General features: G+C 39.3%; 1 pseudogene; it reads left to right on the forward strand.

The window, feature by feature from the left end:
• Window positions 1-750: 750 nt before the first annotated feature.
• The window catches only part of LOC131900074 (serine/threonine-protein phosphatase 2A 55 kDa regulatory subunit B delta isoform-like), a 117,283-nt pseudogene continuing 101,254 nt past the window's right edge, over window positions 751-16,779 (forward strand).

Consider the following 16,779-nt stretch of genomic DNA (forward strand, 5'->3'; position numbering starts at 1 on the left):
CTCGGCCTGGGAGGAGGGGACTGGACCTACTTGGACTGAGTCTACAAGGTTGATCTCAGTTTGCGGGGAGGCTTTGCCCTGGAGGAGATGGGAATGGGGGGTGGGCTGGGGGGAATGTGAGGGGGGCGGGAGGGGGGAGAACAAGGGAATCCATGGCTGATATGTAGAACTGAATTGTATTGCAAAATAAAAATAAAAATTAAAAAAATAAATAAAAATTAAAAAAAATTAGAAAGAGGCAGGGCCCACCTTGGATGACAGGTCTGCCTGACACTGAATGCTTGAGGATGCTGTCCTGCTGTGATCTAGTGCTACAAAGTATTAGAAGTTACCTAGAGCCAAAAGGAAGAGCTGACTAGCTCCAACTGTGACAACCTGGGATGGTATAGCCAGCTCTCCTTCCTGAAAGGAACTCTATTGTAAGCACATTTGACAGACCAGCAACCTTAGCCAGGAACATTCTGTGTAGATGTTTAGTTTCCAGATAAGGTTTAGTTTCCAGAACTCAAGAGAATAGCTGACAGAGCAGTTCCAGGCTGCCACCATGGAGAGGATATGTCCCTGAATGCTGCTGTTACCAGAGATACAGGAAAACACCATATTGAGGTGTTGTGGGAATTTGTCCCATTCAGCCAATGGCTTCGAAGTAGAAAGCCCTAGCGCATGGCCTTGCCTGCATATGTGACTGCTTAGGAGCAGAGGAATAAGGGTTATGTGCTCTCTCCGATGGCCAGGACTGGATCAAGCGGCATGGAGCAGCTTGCAGTTGGTCCCAATCTTCCTTGGACAGGACAGTGGCAGCTGGACCAGCGGAATCAGCTCTGGCATCTTCCTTGTTCTGTATCAGTGAGTCTGTATTTCCACTGCACCTCTTAATAAAGTATTAAATAGAGAAAAAAATTCAAATTTTAAAGTGATTAAATTTTTAAAGAGTTTAGCCAGTAGTTTCTCTGGTCCTGCCAGGCCCCTCAGTCCTGTGATCCACATATAAAATAATCACTCAGAAGCTTATAGTAATTATATCTGCTTGGCCATTAACTCAGGCTTATTACTGACTAGCTCTTACACTTAAATTAACCATAATGCTTATTTATGTTTAGCCACGTGGCTTGGTAACTTTTCTCAGTTATGTCTTGTCACCTTGCTTCCTCTGTGTCTGGCGGGCGACTACAGACTCAGCCTTTCTCTTCCCAGAATTCTCCTTGTCTGCTTATCCTGCCTATACTTCCTGCCTGACTACTGCCTAATCAGCATTTTATTTATCAACCAGTCAGAGCAACACACGTTCATAGCATACAGAATGACATTCCACAGCACTCCCCCTTTTCTGTGTAATTGAAAAGGAAGGTTTTTACTTTAACATAGTAAAATTACATATAATAGAACAGATATAAAGCAAGAAATATAGTTATAATATCTAGTCTACTTGTATTTTGCAAAATTAAAGAAAATTATAATCTATCCTATATTTGTGAGTCTAAACTTTCATATCTAATTTATCTTTTATTATAACCAAGGAAAATTATAATTGTAATTATTGTGTCTTCAACTACATCAAAAACCTCAGAAGGATATAATATTACCTATGTAAACAAGAAATGCATTGTAAGTAACTTCCAAAATTCTGGAAATGATAGAGACACCTAGCTATCAAGACAGTTACCCAAAGTTCCTCTGCAATGTTGGGGCATCCTTCTTCAGCCTATAGGCCGAGAGTCTCTCAGTCACTTCTGTCTGCATCCTGTAGAATATCTGGTACTTTCTTCTGCGAAGTAGAAACTGAAAGACCATCTCACCTTGTGAAGGTCAGTGGTCACAGACTTATGGATCCTGCCTATCCAGTTTATACAACATTTGGTCAAGCAATCCAGTCAAGAATAGTTTCTTTCCTAAATGGCTAACTTTTGCCATGAAGAAAATAAACTACATGTGGAGTGTCTTTAGTGCTCATCATCTTCTTTGAAGTAATTGGTGCTGCCAGGAGCAGAAGTGTCTCATTGTCCAGAAAAGTCTAGGTTTTTAAAATATTTTAAATGCAATATTTTGTAGGTATTTGAAGTGTTTGAAGTTTACCTACCTAATTGAAATATGTCCATGTATAACTAGAAAACTAAACTAACATGAATATAAGTTTGATTATCATGGATGACTAATTATTAATCTATATTTTTATTTAATTACACATTACAGTTTCAAATGAGCTGCACAAACATACCTTGAACAAGAATAGAATATATATGTATATATATATATACATATATATTCTATACATATACATATAGTATAACAAATATACATACAGTATAACAAAATTAACTTTAAATTTGTAATAGAAATAATAATAATAATAATAATAATAATAATAATAATAATAAAATCAATAGCAATGTAAAACATTATACAAGTTGTTCTTTAAAAGTTAATTCAATAATCTACCTTTTCATCTATCATATCTACATCATAACTTTCTATATCATATCCTCCTTAACAATAACAACCTAAATAAAGACAAACATCCAGAATTCATTTTTGGGGGGATTGTGGGCATAATATTCTAAATTACTTCCTGCTGATAGGGGGTGCTGGTAGTCTTATAGGAATCCTGAGAAAATTTGAGATAATGGTCAAGTCTTAGGAAGACCAGCTATAAACTTTGTTGATAGGTACCATCTGTTCAGGAGGTCTGGCTTGATCAAATTTGATCCATCTTAACCTGGACAAATCCATAGCCTCTTGCTTTCTGTGGAAACAAAAACAGAGCCTCCTTTCCAAAGCAACATATTCTTAGATCCAAATTATAAAGTCAAGTTACCTTTAAAATATACATATTGGTTTCACGTAGCAGCCTTAATAATCAAATGTCATTCTGAAGTTAAAAATCTCAAAGACAATATAATCCAGACTCTTTGTGTGATCTCCATCTTTTCATGGTTTACTTCTATATTACTTTTACTTTCTCTTTAAAGTCTTTATTTTTTAACCTTTGTATTTCTTTATATAGCTGTCTATATTCCTTTTCCTCTTTCTTCCAAGCCTATGTACATTTTTATACATATTGTAAACTGTTTAGGGTTTATCTCATCTGAATGTGTTTTATTGTGAATCTATTGATTTAAACTGCAGCATTACTAGGACTGAAATGGCAGCTTTGGCTGCTGGCTCCTCACATTAAGCTTTCCAACATGGTGCAACTATGTTTACCGCCAGCTCTGGGGGAACCCTGCTCATTGTTGACTCTGTGAAGTAGTGGGTTTATGCTTCCATCCAGCAGCGTGTAGCCCAAAATCCTTTCCTTTCTTTCCTTTATTTTGTCTGTATTAGCAAAAGCTATATCCACCACATACCAAGCTGCATGGCTTACAGACACCACTGGAAAAAGTGGCAGGAATCTGCCATGCTGCATTCAAGCCCATATACCATGAACCTACCATAATATAGTTCAAGTCTGCACACCATGCAATCTCTGTACTTTGGCATCACTATATCTTGACTCACATGAGACATAAAGTAGAAAGCTGTTTTTGGCTCCATTGTTGTGTGTTTAGAAACCCTTTTTAAACTTTTTTAGGCCTTATGGAAATTTGAGACCCCCACATTGGTACAACAAATGTAGTTGAAAATTTTCCTGTGTCCCGGCCAGCTGAAAGTCAGGACAAATCTCTTCTACTCAAGTCACCCAAGTAAACCCACAGAGGCTTATATTAATTATAACTGCTTGGCCATTATATCAGGCTTATTACTAATTAGCTCTTATACTTAAATTAACCCATAATTCTTATCTACATTTAGCCAGGTAGCTTGGTATCTTTTCTTAGTTCTGCCTTGTCATCTTGGTTCCCCTGTGTCTGGCTGGTAACTCCTGACTCAGCCCTCCTCTTCTCAAAATTCTCCTGGTCTCTTTGCCCTGCCTGGCTACTGGCCAATTAGCATTTTATTTATCTATCAATCAGAGCAACATGCATTCCCAGCATACAGAACATACCACACTACCTCCTCCCTCTCTTTGACTGTAGTCCAGGAGGTCTACCCAGTGCTTAGCTGTAGATTTCTGCATCTGCTTCCATCAGTTACTGGATGAAGGCTCTAGGATGACAATTAGGGTAGTCATCGATCTGATTACAGGAGAAGGCCAGTTCAGTGACCCTTTCCACTATTGCTTGGAGTCTAAGCTGGGGTCATTCTTGTGGGTTCCTGGGAATTTCCCTTGCACCAGGTTTTCTACTAACTCCATAATGGCTCCCTCTTTCAAGATACCTATTTCTTTGTTCTCCCTTTCTGTCCCTCCCCCAAATCAACCATAGTATTCACTTTTCATCTGTCTTTCCCATTTCTCCCTTCAATACTTTATATGTAAATGTATATGTATATAATATAAATAATATATGATATAATATATTATATATTCAAATTATCTACAAAAATTATATGACTTATAAATGTATAAAACAAACAAAACTGTATATACTTAGGTTACTTTTAGTTTTTTTGGTTTTTCAAGACAGGGTTTCTCTGTGTAGCTTTGTGCCTTTCCTGGAACTCACTCTGTAGCCCAGGCTGGCCTTGAACTCACAGAGATCCACCTGGCTCTGCCTCCCGAGTGCTGGGATTAAAGGTGTGCGCTGCCACCACCTGACTTAGGTTACTTTTTCTAAATTTCAGTTTAGAGATTAAAAATTTAATCACAATATTACTTTCAAAATAGAAGCACAAAACTTTGTCAATGATTTCAATGTGTACAATTCCATAAAATTTGTGAATGTATAGCAGACAATGGAAAGCTAAGTTGCAAATTTGCAAAATGTTTGTGTAATACTCATAAATTTTAAGAGCAGAGTATAAGAGACCTACAGCTAATTAAAATAGGAATTTTAGGGTGCAGGCTTGTCACGTTCTTTTTTTTTTTTTTTTTTTCTTTTTTTTTTTTAATTTTTATTTTGCAATACAATTCAGTTCTACATATCAGCCACAGATTCCCTTGTTCTCCCCCCTCCCGCCCCCCTCACCTTCCCCCCAGCCCGCCCCCCATTCCAATCTCCTCCAGGGCAAAGCCTTCCCCACAGACTGAGATCAACCTGGTGGACTCAGTCCAGGTAGGTCCAGTCCCCTCCTCCCATGCTGAGCCAAGGGACCCTGCATAGGCCCCAGGTTTCAAACAGCCAACTCATGCAATGAGCACAGGACCGGTCCCACTGCCTGGATGCCACCCAAACAGATCAGGCCAATCAAATGTCTCACCCACTCAGAGGGCCTGATCCAGTTGGTGACCCCTCAGCCATTGGTTCATATTTCATGTGTTTCCGTTTGTTTGGCTATTTGTCTCTGTGCTTTATCCGACCTTGGTCTCAACAATTCTCTCTCATATAAACCCTCCTCATTCTCGCTAATTGGACTCCCAGAGATCCACCTGGGGCCTAGTCATGGATCTCTGCCTCCAGGTCCATCAGTAGTTGGATGAGGTTTCTAGCACGACAATTAGGGTGTTTGGCCATCCCAACACCAGAGTAGGTCAGTTCGGATTGTCGCTCGACCGTGCCAGCAGTCTGTTGTGGGGGTATCTTTGTGGATTTCTGTGGGCCTCTCTAGCACTTTGTTTCTTCCTATTCTCATGTGGTCTTCATTTACCATGGTCTCCTATTCCTTGTTCTCCCTCTCTGTTTTTGATCCAGCTGGGATCTCCCACTCACCCAAGCTCTCTTTCCCTCGACCCTCGCCCTTCACTACCCCCACTCCTGTCCAGGCTGTTCATGTAGATCTCATTCCATTTCTCTGTCGTTGGGCGATCCCTGTGTCTTTCTTGGGGTCCTGTTTTCCAGGTAGCCTGCCTGGTGATGTGAGTAGCAGTCCAGTCATCCTTGTTCCACATCTAGTATCCTGTTATGAGTGAGTACATACCATGTTTGTCTTTCTGAGTCTGGGATACCTCACTCAGGATGATTTTTTCTAGATCCATCCATTTGTCTGCAAACCTCATGATGTCATTGTTTTTCTCTGCTGAGTAGTATTCCATTGTGTATATGTACCACATTTTGTTTATCCATTCTTCAGTTGAAGGGCATCTAGGTTGTTTCCATGTTCTGGCTATTACAAACAACGCTGATATGAACATAGCTGAACAAGTGCTCTTGTGATGTGGTTGAGCATTCCTTGGGTATATGCCCAAGAGTGGTATAGCTGGATCTTGGGGGAGATGGATTCCCAATTTTCTAAGAAATCGCCATATTGATTTCCAAAGTGGTTGTACAAGCTTGCATTCCCACCAGCAGTGGAGGAGAGTTCCCCTAGCTCCACATCCTCTCCAGCATAAGGTGTCTTCAGTGTTTTTGATCTTAGCCATTCTGACAGGCGTAAGGTGGTATCTCAGAGTTGTTTTGATTTGCATTTCCCTGATGATTAGGGATGTTGAGCAATTCCTTAAATGTCTTTCAGCCATTTGAGTTTCCTCTGTTGAGAATTCTCTGTTTAGTTCTATAGCCCATTTCTTAATTGGACTGTTGGGCATTTTGATGTCTAATTTCTTGAGTTCCTTATATATTCTGGATATCAGTCCTCTGTCAGATGTGGGATTGGTGAATATCTTTTCCCATTCTGTAGGCTGTCGCTTTGCTTTGTTGACCGTATCCTTTGCCCTACAAAAGCTTCTCAGTTTCAAGAGGTCCCATTGATTGATTGTTTCTCTCAGTGTCTGTGCTACTGGTGTTCTATTTAGAAAGTGGTCTCCTATGCCAATGTGTTCAAGACTACTTCCTACTTTCTCTTCTAGCAGGTTCAGAGTAGCTGGATTTATGTTGAGGTCCTTGATCCACTTGGACTTAAGTTTTGTGCACGGTGATAGATATGGATCTATTTGCAGCCTTCTACATATTGATATCCAGTTTTGCCAGCACCATTTGTTGAAGATGCTTTCTTTTTTCCATTGTGCACTTTTGGCTTCTTTGTCAAAAATTATTTGTTCATAGGTGTGCGGATTAATATCAGGGTCTTCAATTCGATTCCATTGGTCCACATGTCGGTTTTTATGCCAGTACCAAGCTGTTTTTATTACTGTAGCTCTATAGTACAGCTTGAAGTCAGGGATCGTGATGCCTCCAGAGGTTGTTTTATTGTACAGGATTCTTTTGGCTATCCTGGGTTTTTTGTTTTTCCATATGAAGTTGAGTATTATTCTTTCCAGGTCTGTGAAGAATTGTGTTGGTATTTTGATGGGGATTGCATTGAATCTGTAGATTGCTTTTGGTAAGATTGCCATTTTTACTATGTTAGTTCTGCCTATCCATGAGCATGGGAGATCTTTCCATTTTCTGACATCTTCTTCAATTTCTTTTTTCAGGGACTTAAAGTTCTTGTCATATAGGTCCTTCACTTGCTTGGTTAGTATTACCCCAAGGTATTTTATGTCATTTGTGGCTATAGTAAAGGGTGATGTATCTCTGATTTCCTTCTCCGCTTTTTTGTCCATTGTATATAGGAGGGCTACTGATTTTTTGGAGTTGATCTTGTATCCTGCTATGTTGCTGAAGGTGTTTATAAGCTGTATCAGTTCCTTGGTGGAATCTTTGGGGTTGCTCAAGTATACTATCATGTCATCTGCAAATAGGGAAAGCTTGACTTCTTCCTTTCCAATTTGTATCCCCTTAATCTCCTTATGTTGTCTTATTGCTCTGGCTAGAACTTCAAGTACTATATTGAATAAGTATGGGGAGAGCGGACAGCCTTGCCTCGTTCCTGATTTTAGTGGAATTGCTTTGAGTTTCTCTCCATTTAATTTGATGTTGGCTGTTGGCTTGCTGTAAATTGCCTTTATTATGTTTAGGTATGTTCCCTGTATTCCTGATCGCTCCAAGACCTTTATCATGAAGGGGTGTTGGATTTTGTCAAATGCCTTTTCAGCATCTAGTGAGATGATCATGTGGTTTTTTTCTTTGAGTTTGTTTATATGGTGTATCACATTGACAGACTTTCGTATGTTGAACCATCCTTGCATCCCTGGAATGAATCCTACTTGATCATGGTGGATAATTGTTTTGATGTGGTCTTGGAGTCTGTTTGCCAGTATTTTATTGAGTATTTTTGCATCAATGTTCATGAGGGAGATCGGTCTGTAGTTCTCTTTCTTTGTTGTATCCTTGTTTGGTTTGGGAATCAGGGTAATTGTAGCCTCATAGAAGGAGTTTGGTAATGTTCCTTCTGTTTCTATTGTATGGAACAATTTAGAGAGTATTGGTATTAACTCTTCTTTGAAGATCTGGTAGAATTCTGCACTGAAACCATCTGGTCCTGGGCTTTTTTTGGTTGGGAGACTTTTAATGACTGTTTCTATTTCGTTAGGGGTTATTGGACTATTTAAATAGTTTATCTGGTCTTGATTTAGTTTAGGTATGTGGTACCTATCCAGAAAATTATCCATTTCTTTTAGGTTTTCCAGTTTTGTGGAATAGAGGTTTTTGAAGTATGACCTGATGATTCTCTGGATTTCCTCAATGTCTGTTGTTATGTCCCCCTTTTCATTTCTGATTTTGTTGATTTGGATGCTCTCTCTCTGTCTTTTGGTTAGTTTGGATAAGGGCTTGTCTATCTTGTTGATTTTCTCAAAGAACCAACTCTTTGTTTCATTAATTTTTTGTATTGTTCTCTTTGTTTCTATTTTATTGATTTCAGCTCTCACTTTGATAATTTCCTGGCATCTATTTTTCCTGGGAGACTTTGCTTCTTCCTGTTCTAGAACTTTCAGGTGTGCTGTTAAGTCACTAGTGTGAGATTTCTCCAGCTTATTTATGTGGGCGTTTAGTGCTATGAATTTCCCTCTTAGTACTGCTTTCATAGTGTCCCATAGGTTTGGATATGTGGTGTCTTCATTTTCGTTGATCTCTAGGAAGTCTTTAATTTCTTTCTTTATTTCTTCCTTAACCCATTGGTGATTCAGGTGAGTATTGTTCAGTTTCCATGAGATTGTAGGTTTTCTGTAGTTTTTGTTGTTGTTGAAATCCAACTTTAGACCATGGTGGTCTGATAGAACACAGGAGGTTATTCTAATTGTTTTGTATCTGTTTAGATTTGCTTTGTGACCAAGTATGTGGTCAATTTTAGAGAAGGTTCCATGGGGTGCTGAGAAGAAGGTATATTCTTTTTTGTTAGGATGGAATGTTCTGTAGATGTCGATTAAGTCCATTTGAGTCATGACATCAATTAAGTCCTTTATTTCTCTGTTAAGTTTCGATTTGGGGGATCTGTCCAGTGGTGAAAGTGGGGTGTTGAGGTCTCCCACTATTAATGTGTGGGGTTTTATATGTGATTTAAGCTTTAATAATGTTTCTTTTACATATGTGGGTGCCCTTGTGTTTGGGGCATAAATGTTCAGAATTGAGACTTCATCTTGGTGGATCTTTCCTGTGATGAGTATGTAATGCCCTTCTTGATCTCTTTTGATTGATTTTAGTTTGAAGTCTATTTTGCTGGATATCAGGATGGCTACACCCGCTTGTTTCTTAAGACCGTTTGATTGGAAAGTCTTTTCCCAGCCTTTTATTTTTAGGTAGTGTCTATCTTTGAATTTGAGATGTGTTTCTTGTATGCAGCAGAAAGATGGGTCCTGCTTTCGTATCCATTCTGTAAGCCTATGTCTTTTTATAGGTGAATTAAGTCCATTGATATTGAGGGATATTAATGTCCAGTGATTGTTCATTCCTGTTATTTTTTGGTGGTGATGTGTGTGTACTTTTCTTCGTTGGGGTCTACTGCTGTGGCTTTATCTATTGCCTGTGTTTTCGAGGTTGTATCTGACTTCCTTAGGTTGGAATTTTCCTTCTAGTGCTTTCTGTAGGGCTGGGTTTGTGGATAAATATTGTTTAAATCTGGCTTTGTCATGGAATGTCTTGTTCACTCCATCTATGACGATTGAAAGTTTTGCTGGGTATATTAGTCTAGGCTGACATCCATGGTCTCTTAATGTCTGCATTACATCTGTCCCGGTCCTTCTGGCTTTCAAAGTCTCCATTGAGAAATCGGGTGTTATTCTGATAGGTTTGCCTTTATATGTCACTTGGCCTTTTTCCTTTGCTGCTCTTAATATTCTTTCTTTATTCTGTACGTTTAATTGTTTAATTATTATGTGGCGAGGGGACTTTTTTTGGGGGTCTAGTCTGTTTGGTGTTCTATAGGCTTCCTGTATCTTCATAGGCATTTCCTTCTTTAAGTTGGGAAAGTTTTCTTCTATGATCTTGTTGAATATATTTTCTGTGCCCTTGAGTTGGTATTCTTCTCCTTCTTCTACCCCTATTATTCGTAGGTTTGGTCTTTTCATGGTGTCCCAAATTTCTTGGACATTTTGGTTCATGACTTTGTTGACTTTAGTGTTTTCTTTGACTGATGAATCTATTTCTTCTATTGTATCTTCAACGCTAGAGATCCTCTCTTCCATCTCTTGCATTCTGTTGATTATACTTGCATCTGAAGTTCCCAATCGTTTTCTCAGATTTTCTATTTCCAGCATTCCCTCTGTTTGTGTCTTCTTCATTTTTTCTATTTCCTTTTTCAGGTCTTGGACTGTTTCCTTCATTTGTTTCATTGATTTTTCTTGATTTTCTTTCAGTATTTTATTGTTCTCTTCCAGGACTTTATTGATTTCTTCTAATTTGTTTGCCCTTTCCTCTAGTTGTTTACAGCGTTCTTCACATTTTTTTGTCTTTTCCTCTACACGAGCCTCTAGCTTCTTCATGATGACATTCATAAGGCTATTTTCTTCTGCTTCTTCCAATTTCTGATGTTCAGGTCTAGGTGTTGGAGGAGGGCTAGGGCCTGGTGATGGTGTATTACTATTCATTTTGTTGTATGTGTTTCTGCCTTGACGTCTGCCCATCTCCTTGTGGTTCGTTCCTGGCCTTATCCGCACACTTGGTTCAGAGCTGACAGATTCAGGAAGTCTCTCTCTCTTGTCCAGATGGGAGCTCTCTTGTCCAAATTGGAAGTCCGGGGCAGGATGGAAGCTCTTGTTCAGAAGGGAAGTCCGGGGGAGGATGGGTGCTCTCCTCTCTCTCTCTCTCTCTCTCTCTCTCTCTCTCTCTCTCTCTCTCTCTTCTCCAGATGGGAAATCCACGGCAAGATGGGAACTGGGGGCCAGCCTCTAAGTCTCAAGAAGAGGCTTGGGGCTCAGGCGGATGGGCGTGGGGGCAGGGCGTGGAGACTGCAGGGTCTGCCAGGGGTCTTGGAGAAGGAGATCCTTCCCGGTGGGGCTAGAAGGGCACCTGCCCGGGGACCAGAACCTGGGGCCAAGTTGGGCAGGTCTTCCCCGGAGTGGCTGGTGCCCAGGGATGGGGTAGGGGGCAAGCTAGGGCACTCACCTGTGCTTCAGAAGGGAAGTCCTGGGCAAGATGGGAGCTGGGGGGCCTGGCCTCTAAGTCTCAGGCAGAGGCTTGGGGCTCAGGCGGATGGGCGTGGGGGCAGGGCATGGAGACTGCAGGGTCTGCCAGGGGTCTTGGAGAGGGGGACCCTTCCCAGTGGGGCTAGAAGGGCACCTGCCCGGGGAGCAGAACCTGGGCCCAAGTTGGGCAGGTCTTCCCCGGAGTGGCTGGTGCCCAGGGATGGGGTCGGGGGCAAGCTAGGGCACTCACCTGTGCTTCAGAAGGGAAGTCCTGGGCAAGATGGGAGCTGGGGGCCGGCCTCTAAGTCTCAGGAAGAGGCTTGGGGCTCAGGCAGATGGGCGTGGGGGCAGGGCGTGGAGACTGCAGGGTCTGCCAAGGGTCTTGGAGAAGGGGATCCTTCCCGGTTGGGGTAGAAGGGCACCTGCCCGGGGACCAGAACCTGGGACCAAGTTGGGCAGGTCTTCCCCGGAGTGGCTGGTGCCCAGGGATGGGGTTGGGGGCACACTAGGGCACTCACCTGTGCTTCAGAAGGGAAGTCCTGGGCAAGATGGGAGCTGGGGGCCGGCCTCTAAGTCTCAGGAAGAGGCTTGGGGCTCAGGCAGATGGGCGTGGGGGCAGGGCGTGGAGACTGCAGGGTCTGCCAGGGGTCTTGGAGAAGGGGATCCTTCCCGGTTGGGGTAGAAGGGCACCTGCCCGGGGTCCAGAACCTGGGCCCAAGTTGGGCAGGTCTTCCCCGGAGTGGCTGGTGCCCAGGGATGGGGTCGGGGGCAAGCTAGGGCACTCACCTGTGCTTCAGAAGGGAAGTCCTGGGCAAGATGGGAGCTGGGGGCCGGCCTCTCCACGTTCTTAATATAAGCTTACTCTGTGATTTCTGATATATTCTTCATAGTCTATGAAATCAATTCTGAGTCACACTATCTCTGGTTAAAATAAATAGTCATAGAGACTATATAAAAATATTTCTTATGAGAATAAGACACTATGATTCAACAGTATTTTGTGATCAAACTTACAGATACAAAGAATATATAATAATATGTTGAATAAACTCCTACTGATGTGATTTTTTTCATAGTTTTGCCCAAGAATTTTTAACTTCTTGCTCAAAATAAAATCTCAATTACTGTTCAGATTGAAATACTATGTTTAATGTAATATATTTTTAGATTTCATTTTTTTCTACTGAGAATATCTTGAATTATGGTTATTCTAGAATTGACTGCACACTTATCCACAAAATTTTAAATTAACAAATACATTTTCTTTCTCAATGAAGCAACATACATAAAAGTCACATAGGTCCTTTTAGAACATAATATCACCAAACAAAAAAGTGCTGTGTTCTTTTTTTAAGCTTTCACAAAATATTTTCAATGGCTCTACATAGGCTAGAAAACAGCAATACAAATATAACGGCTCTGTAAGTATTGCAGCAAACATGAAGAAAATTGACTTGACCTTCTATTCTTTTCAAACTTGGATAATTACTGAACTGCTTTTCTAATATTTTTGCACATTAACTTGAAAGAAATTATGAAAATGTTTTAAGCCTTTTTATAAAAAAGTGTTTGGCAGATTCAGAGTAAAGATAAGAATGAATTTAAATACATGCTCTACACAGTTAGGAAATTTTTGTTATTTATCAAGTCATATGTGTCTTTTTACTTTTCATCTGAATTTGTGTGCATTGTTGAGCAATTTTCATTTTTCAATATTCATTTGAAAATGTCTATACATGTATTTTGTGTGTGTTTTGGTTTGACTCATAGAATAAGCATTCTACTAAAGTGTCTTAGCTCTTTAACAGGTATTCATTTAAATGAACACCACTGTAATTTGTTAGTCTTCTATGATAATTCAAGATGTTCATCTCATTCTGATTTAAAGGTTGAAAGGGAATAATTTGCATATATTTTCAGAGTTGAACATGCTGAGAAGTGGAGAATAAGATGTTGTCTAATAAGACATTCATTACGTATACTGGTTTTTAAGAATCATTTTTAAGTTCAAATTTTAACATGGTGCAAGATAATAACTGTGTTTAGAGACACGGCTGCAATTCAAATTCTTTGCCTTTAATTTCTGTGATAGATTTGCAAGACATTTTTGATGAAAAAGCCTGCTACCGGATCTACCAAAAATTATTTAAAAAGTATCTTATCTTACATTAGTTAATATAAAATATTCTAAATTTTAATGCAGTACTGTCAATGTCTTCCATGTAACGGTTTTCAGACCTGTGCCAGAGAAATTTTCTAGTCAGTTTGTAGTGATTTGAAGAATACTAAAATAGTTCCAGAAAAGAACATAGCACATTTAACATTGTTCTTCAAAATTTATTTTTCCTTAACTTTCCTCTCAGACTCTCAATCTCTCTCTCTCTCTGTCTCTCTCTCTCTCTCTCTCTCTCTCTCTCTCTCTCTCTCTCCATATATATATATATATATATATATATATATATATATATATATCCATCCATCCTATGCAATTAATATGTGTTTATTTTAGAAACTAGAAAATATTTGAATAACAACCATTGAAAAGTAGAAAGAGTGAAATTGACATGTTTTGTCCCCAATATATTTCTATTCACATCTCTTTTTTTTTCAAAATTTGAACCATATATTATGTATAGTTTATTTAAATACTGTATAGTAGAGATTTTGTTTAGACTTTGTCCTCTGTTTCTGACTTGGCGTCTAAATCCCTGTAATCTTAAAATGTATAAGATTTTCTTTTTTTATTATTAAGAAATTTTCTATTCATTTTACATCCCAACCACAGACACCCCTCTATATTCCCACTCCCCAGCCTTCCTCCCTAACCCACTCTTCATTCCCACCTCCTCCAAGGCGAGGTCTCCCATAGGGAATCAGCAGAGCCTGGTACATTCAGTTGAGGCAGGTCCAAGACAACCCTCCCCCCGCACCAAGGCTACACAAGGTGCCCCACCATAGTTATTGGGCTCCAAACAGCTCGCTTATGTACCAGGGATGGATCCCAATGCCACTTGCTGGGGTCCCCTTAAACAGTTCAAGATAAACAACTGTCTTGCCTATCCAGTGGGCCTAGTCCTGTCCCATGTAGGCTCCACAGATATTGGTCCACAGTTCATATGTTTCCACTAGTTTTGCTGCCCATCTCTACGTTTTCCCATCATGATCTTGATGTCCCTTGCTCATAAAATCCGTCCTCTAACTCATAGATTGGACTACTGGAGCTCAGCCTGGAGATTTTCTTTTTGATGCAGGAACCACTCAGGTGTATCCAAACTTTGATATTGTGACAAAACATTGTCATCTACAAATGTCATAGGCTGTACTTAGATATAAAGAGAGGCATAAAACTTGTTAGATAGAGGTTGGGCATGCTTGATTGATAATGTTGTAAAGTGATTCAAGGTGGATTTCCACATAGCTTTTATTATGTAAATTTTTCTTGATCTGGTTATTGCTCATGGAAAAAGGATAAAATAATTATGGGTCTGGGAATGCAGAATATGATATATCTGTCGGATGTCAGAGAACATAGTGGCATGACTTTAAACCCAATTAAATGAACAATGGGTTATCTTTTGAGCATATATAGGGAACCTCCGAAATCATCAAGGTGCCAAAACTCATATGAACTGTTTTGTTTGGCAATACTCTTCATATATTCCACATAGATTAGTTAAGGGAAGGATTTGTCCTGGCTCCATGTGATAGGGCAGTGTAAGAATCTTGCATAAGATGCTCCAAAGCCCTGTCATATATGTCTATTCCTTTGTATGGTTCAGATTTTTCTACTTTAAAAGTAATAATATCATAATTGCATGTTCCACAGTTTTCTCAGCTTCATGCTTCATCATGGAAAATTACTGAGCATGAAGAATGAATCAAGTGATATTCAAGTAGATGTTTAAAACATATGTGGCATAAGCAACCTCAAAATTTTTATTTTTATCTGATGCAGGCACAGTCTTATTAGGAATTTACCTTTACTTATGCTCTTTATTTCAGCTCAGGATAACTGATGGCTTCAGTAATAATAAATAAAATTGTTTGAAATGTTAAATTCAGATTTTTCAATGATATAGCTAACCAAATTTATTCATTCCTTTTATAATAGTGTATACAGTTTTATCTATTTTATTTATTAAATAGCATATATTAATTAAAGAATAAGAAAATAATATTTAAGAATTCAAACAATTTGATGGAATGAAAATTAAACATGCAATCTTGATATGTATTTTTGCTGCCATAACTTGATAATTCATGAGAAAAAAGTGTTTTATATTCTGTTTCCTAGATTTGGAAATTGAAAAGTAATGGCATAGATAGCCTTATGCTGAGGCATAACACAGATGTAATCATACAATGAAATCAAATATGATGATACTCATAAATACAAGACCAAGTATGAGGAATGTCTCAGTTTCAAACAACTGAATCTTACAGTATTTAATTCAACATAGCCAGAAAAATCCCATTCCTATTTGATGAGATTCAGTTTATTCTACAGATGGTTTCTACTATTTTACAATTTCTTCTTAATAGGTTCTACCTCTTAAGAGTTCTACTACTTATAAGAGTAACATAGAGGGCCATATAAAGGACCCAGCTCCTAGCACTTTAACTTTATTTAGTGCCAAATTTCATCATATTATTTTATTTATTATTTGAGAAATTCATACATATATGCATTGTATTTTGATCATTTTTCACTCTTTCACATTGACTATCTTCAAATCCTTTGGTATCCTCCTACCCCATGCTTCCCTCTCAATGTTATATCCCCCTTTCTAATTCTTTATGTCCAATTACATATGATATATGCCTGGGTCCAATTATTGATACTGATATGTGCATGAGTATGGATCTGTCTTAGGGTTTCTATTGCTGTGAGGAGACACCGTGAACACAGCAAGTCTTATAAAGCAAAACGTTTAATTGTGACTATATTACACTTTCAGAGGTTTATAGTCCATTATCTTCATTGCAGGGCATGGTGGCATGTGGGTAGACATGGTACTAAAGAAGCTGAGAGCTCTACGTTGTGGTCTACAGGCAGCAAAAGGAGTCTGCCTCTTCAGAATGAGCATAGTTTGAATATAGGAGAGTTCAAAGCCCACCCCCCACAGTGATATACTTTCTACAGCAAGGACACACCTAATAAAACAAAGCCATACTTCCTAATAGTGCCACTCCATATTGGGGCCATTTTCTTTTAAACCACCACAGGGATCATCCACTACAGCATATTTTTTTGGTCCACTAAAGGACACATTTCTGAACTAAACTAAGAAAATCTCTTTTCTTCAAAAACCCTCAATTTTTATTAGCTTCCCAAGTAGAGATGGGGGCCTCATCAATCCCTTGCACATCCAAAATTACATGAACTTTTGTGGGACAGATGATAGTTCATTCTAGTCTTTTGATAC

The sequence above is a fragment of the Peromyscus eremicus genome, chromosome X, assembly GCF_949786415.1.
Source record: "Peromyscus eremicus chromosome X, PerEre_H2_v1, whole genome shotgun sequence".
Classification (NCBI taxonomy): Eukaryota; Metazoa; Chordata; class Mammalia; order Rodentia; family Cricetidae; genus Peromyscus; species Peromyscus eremicus.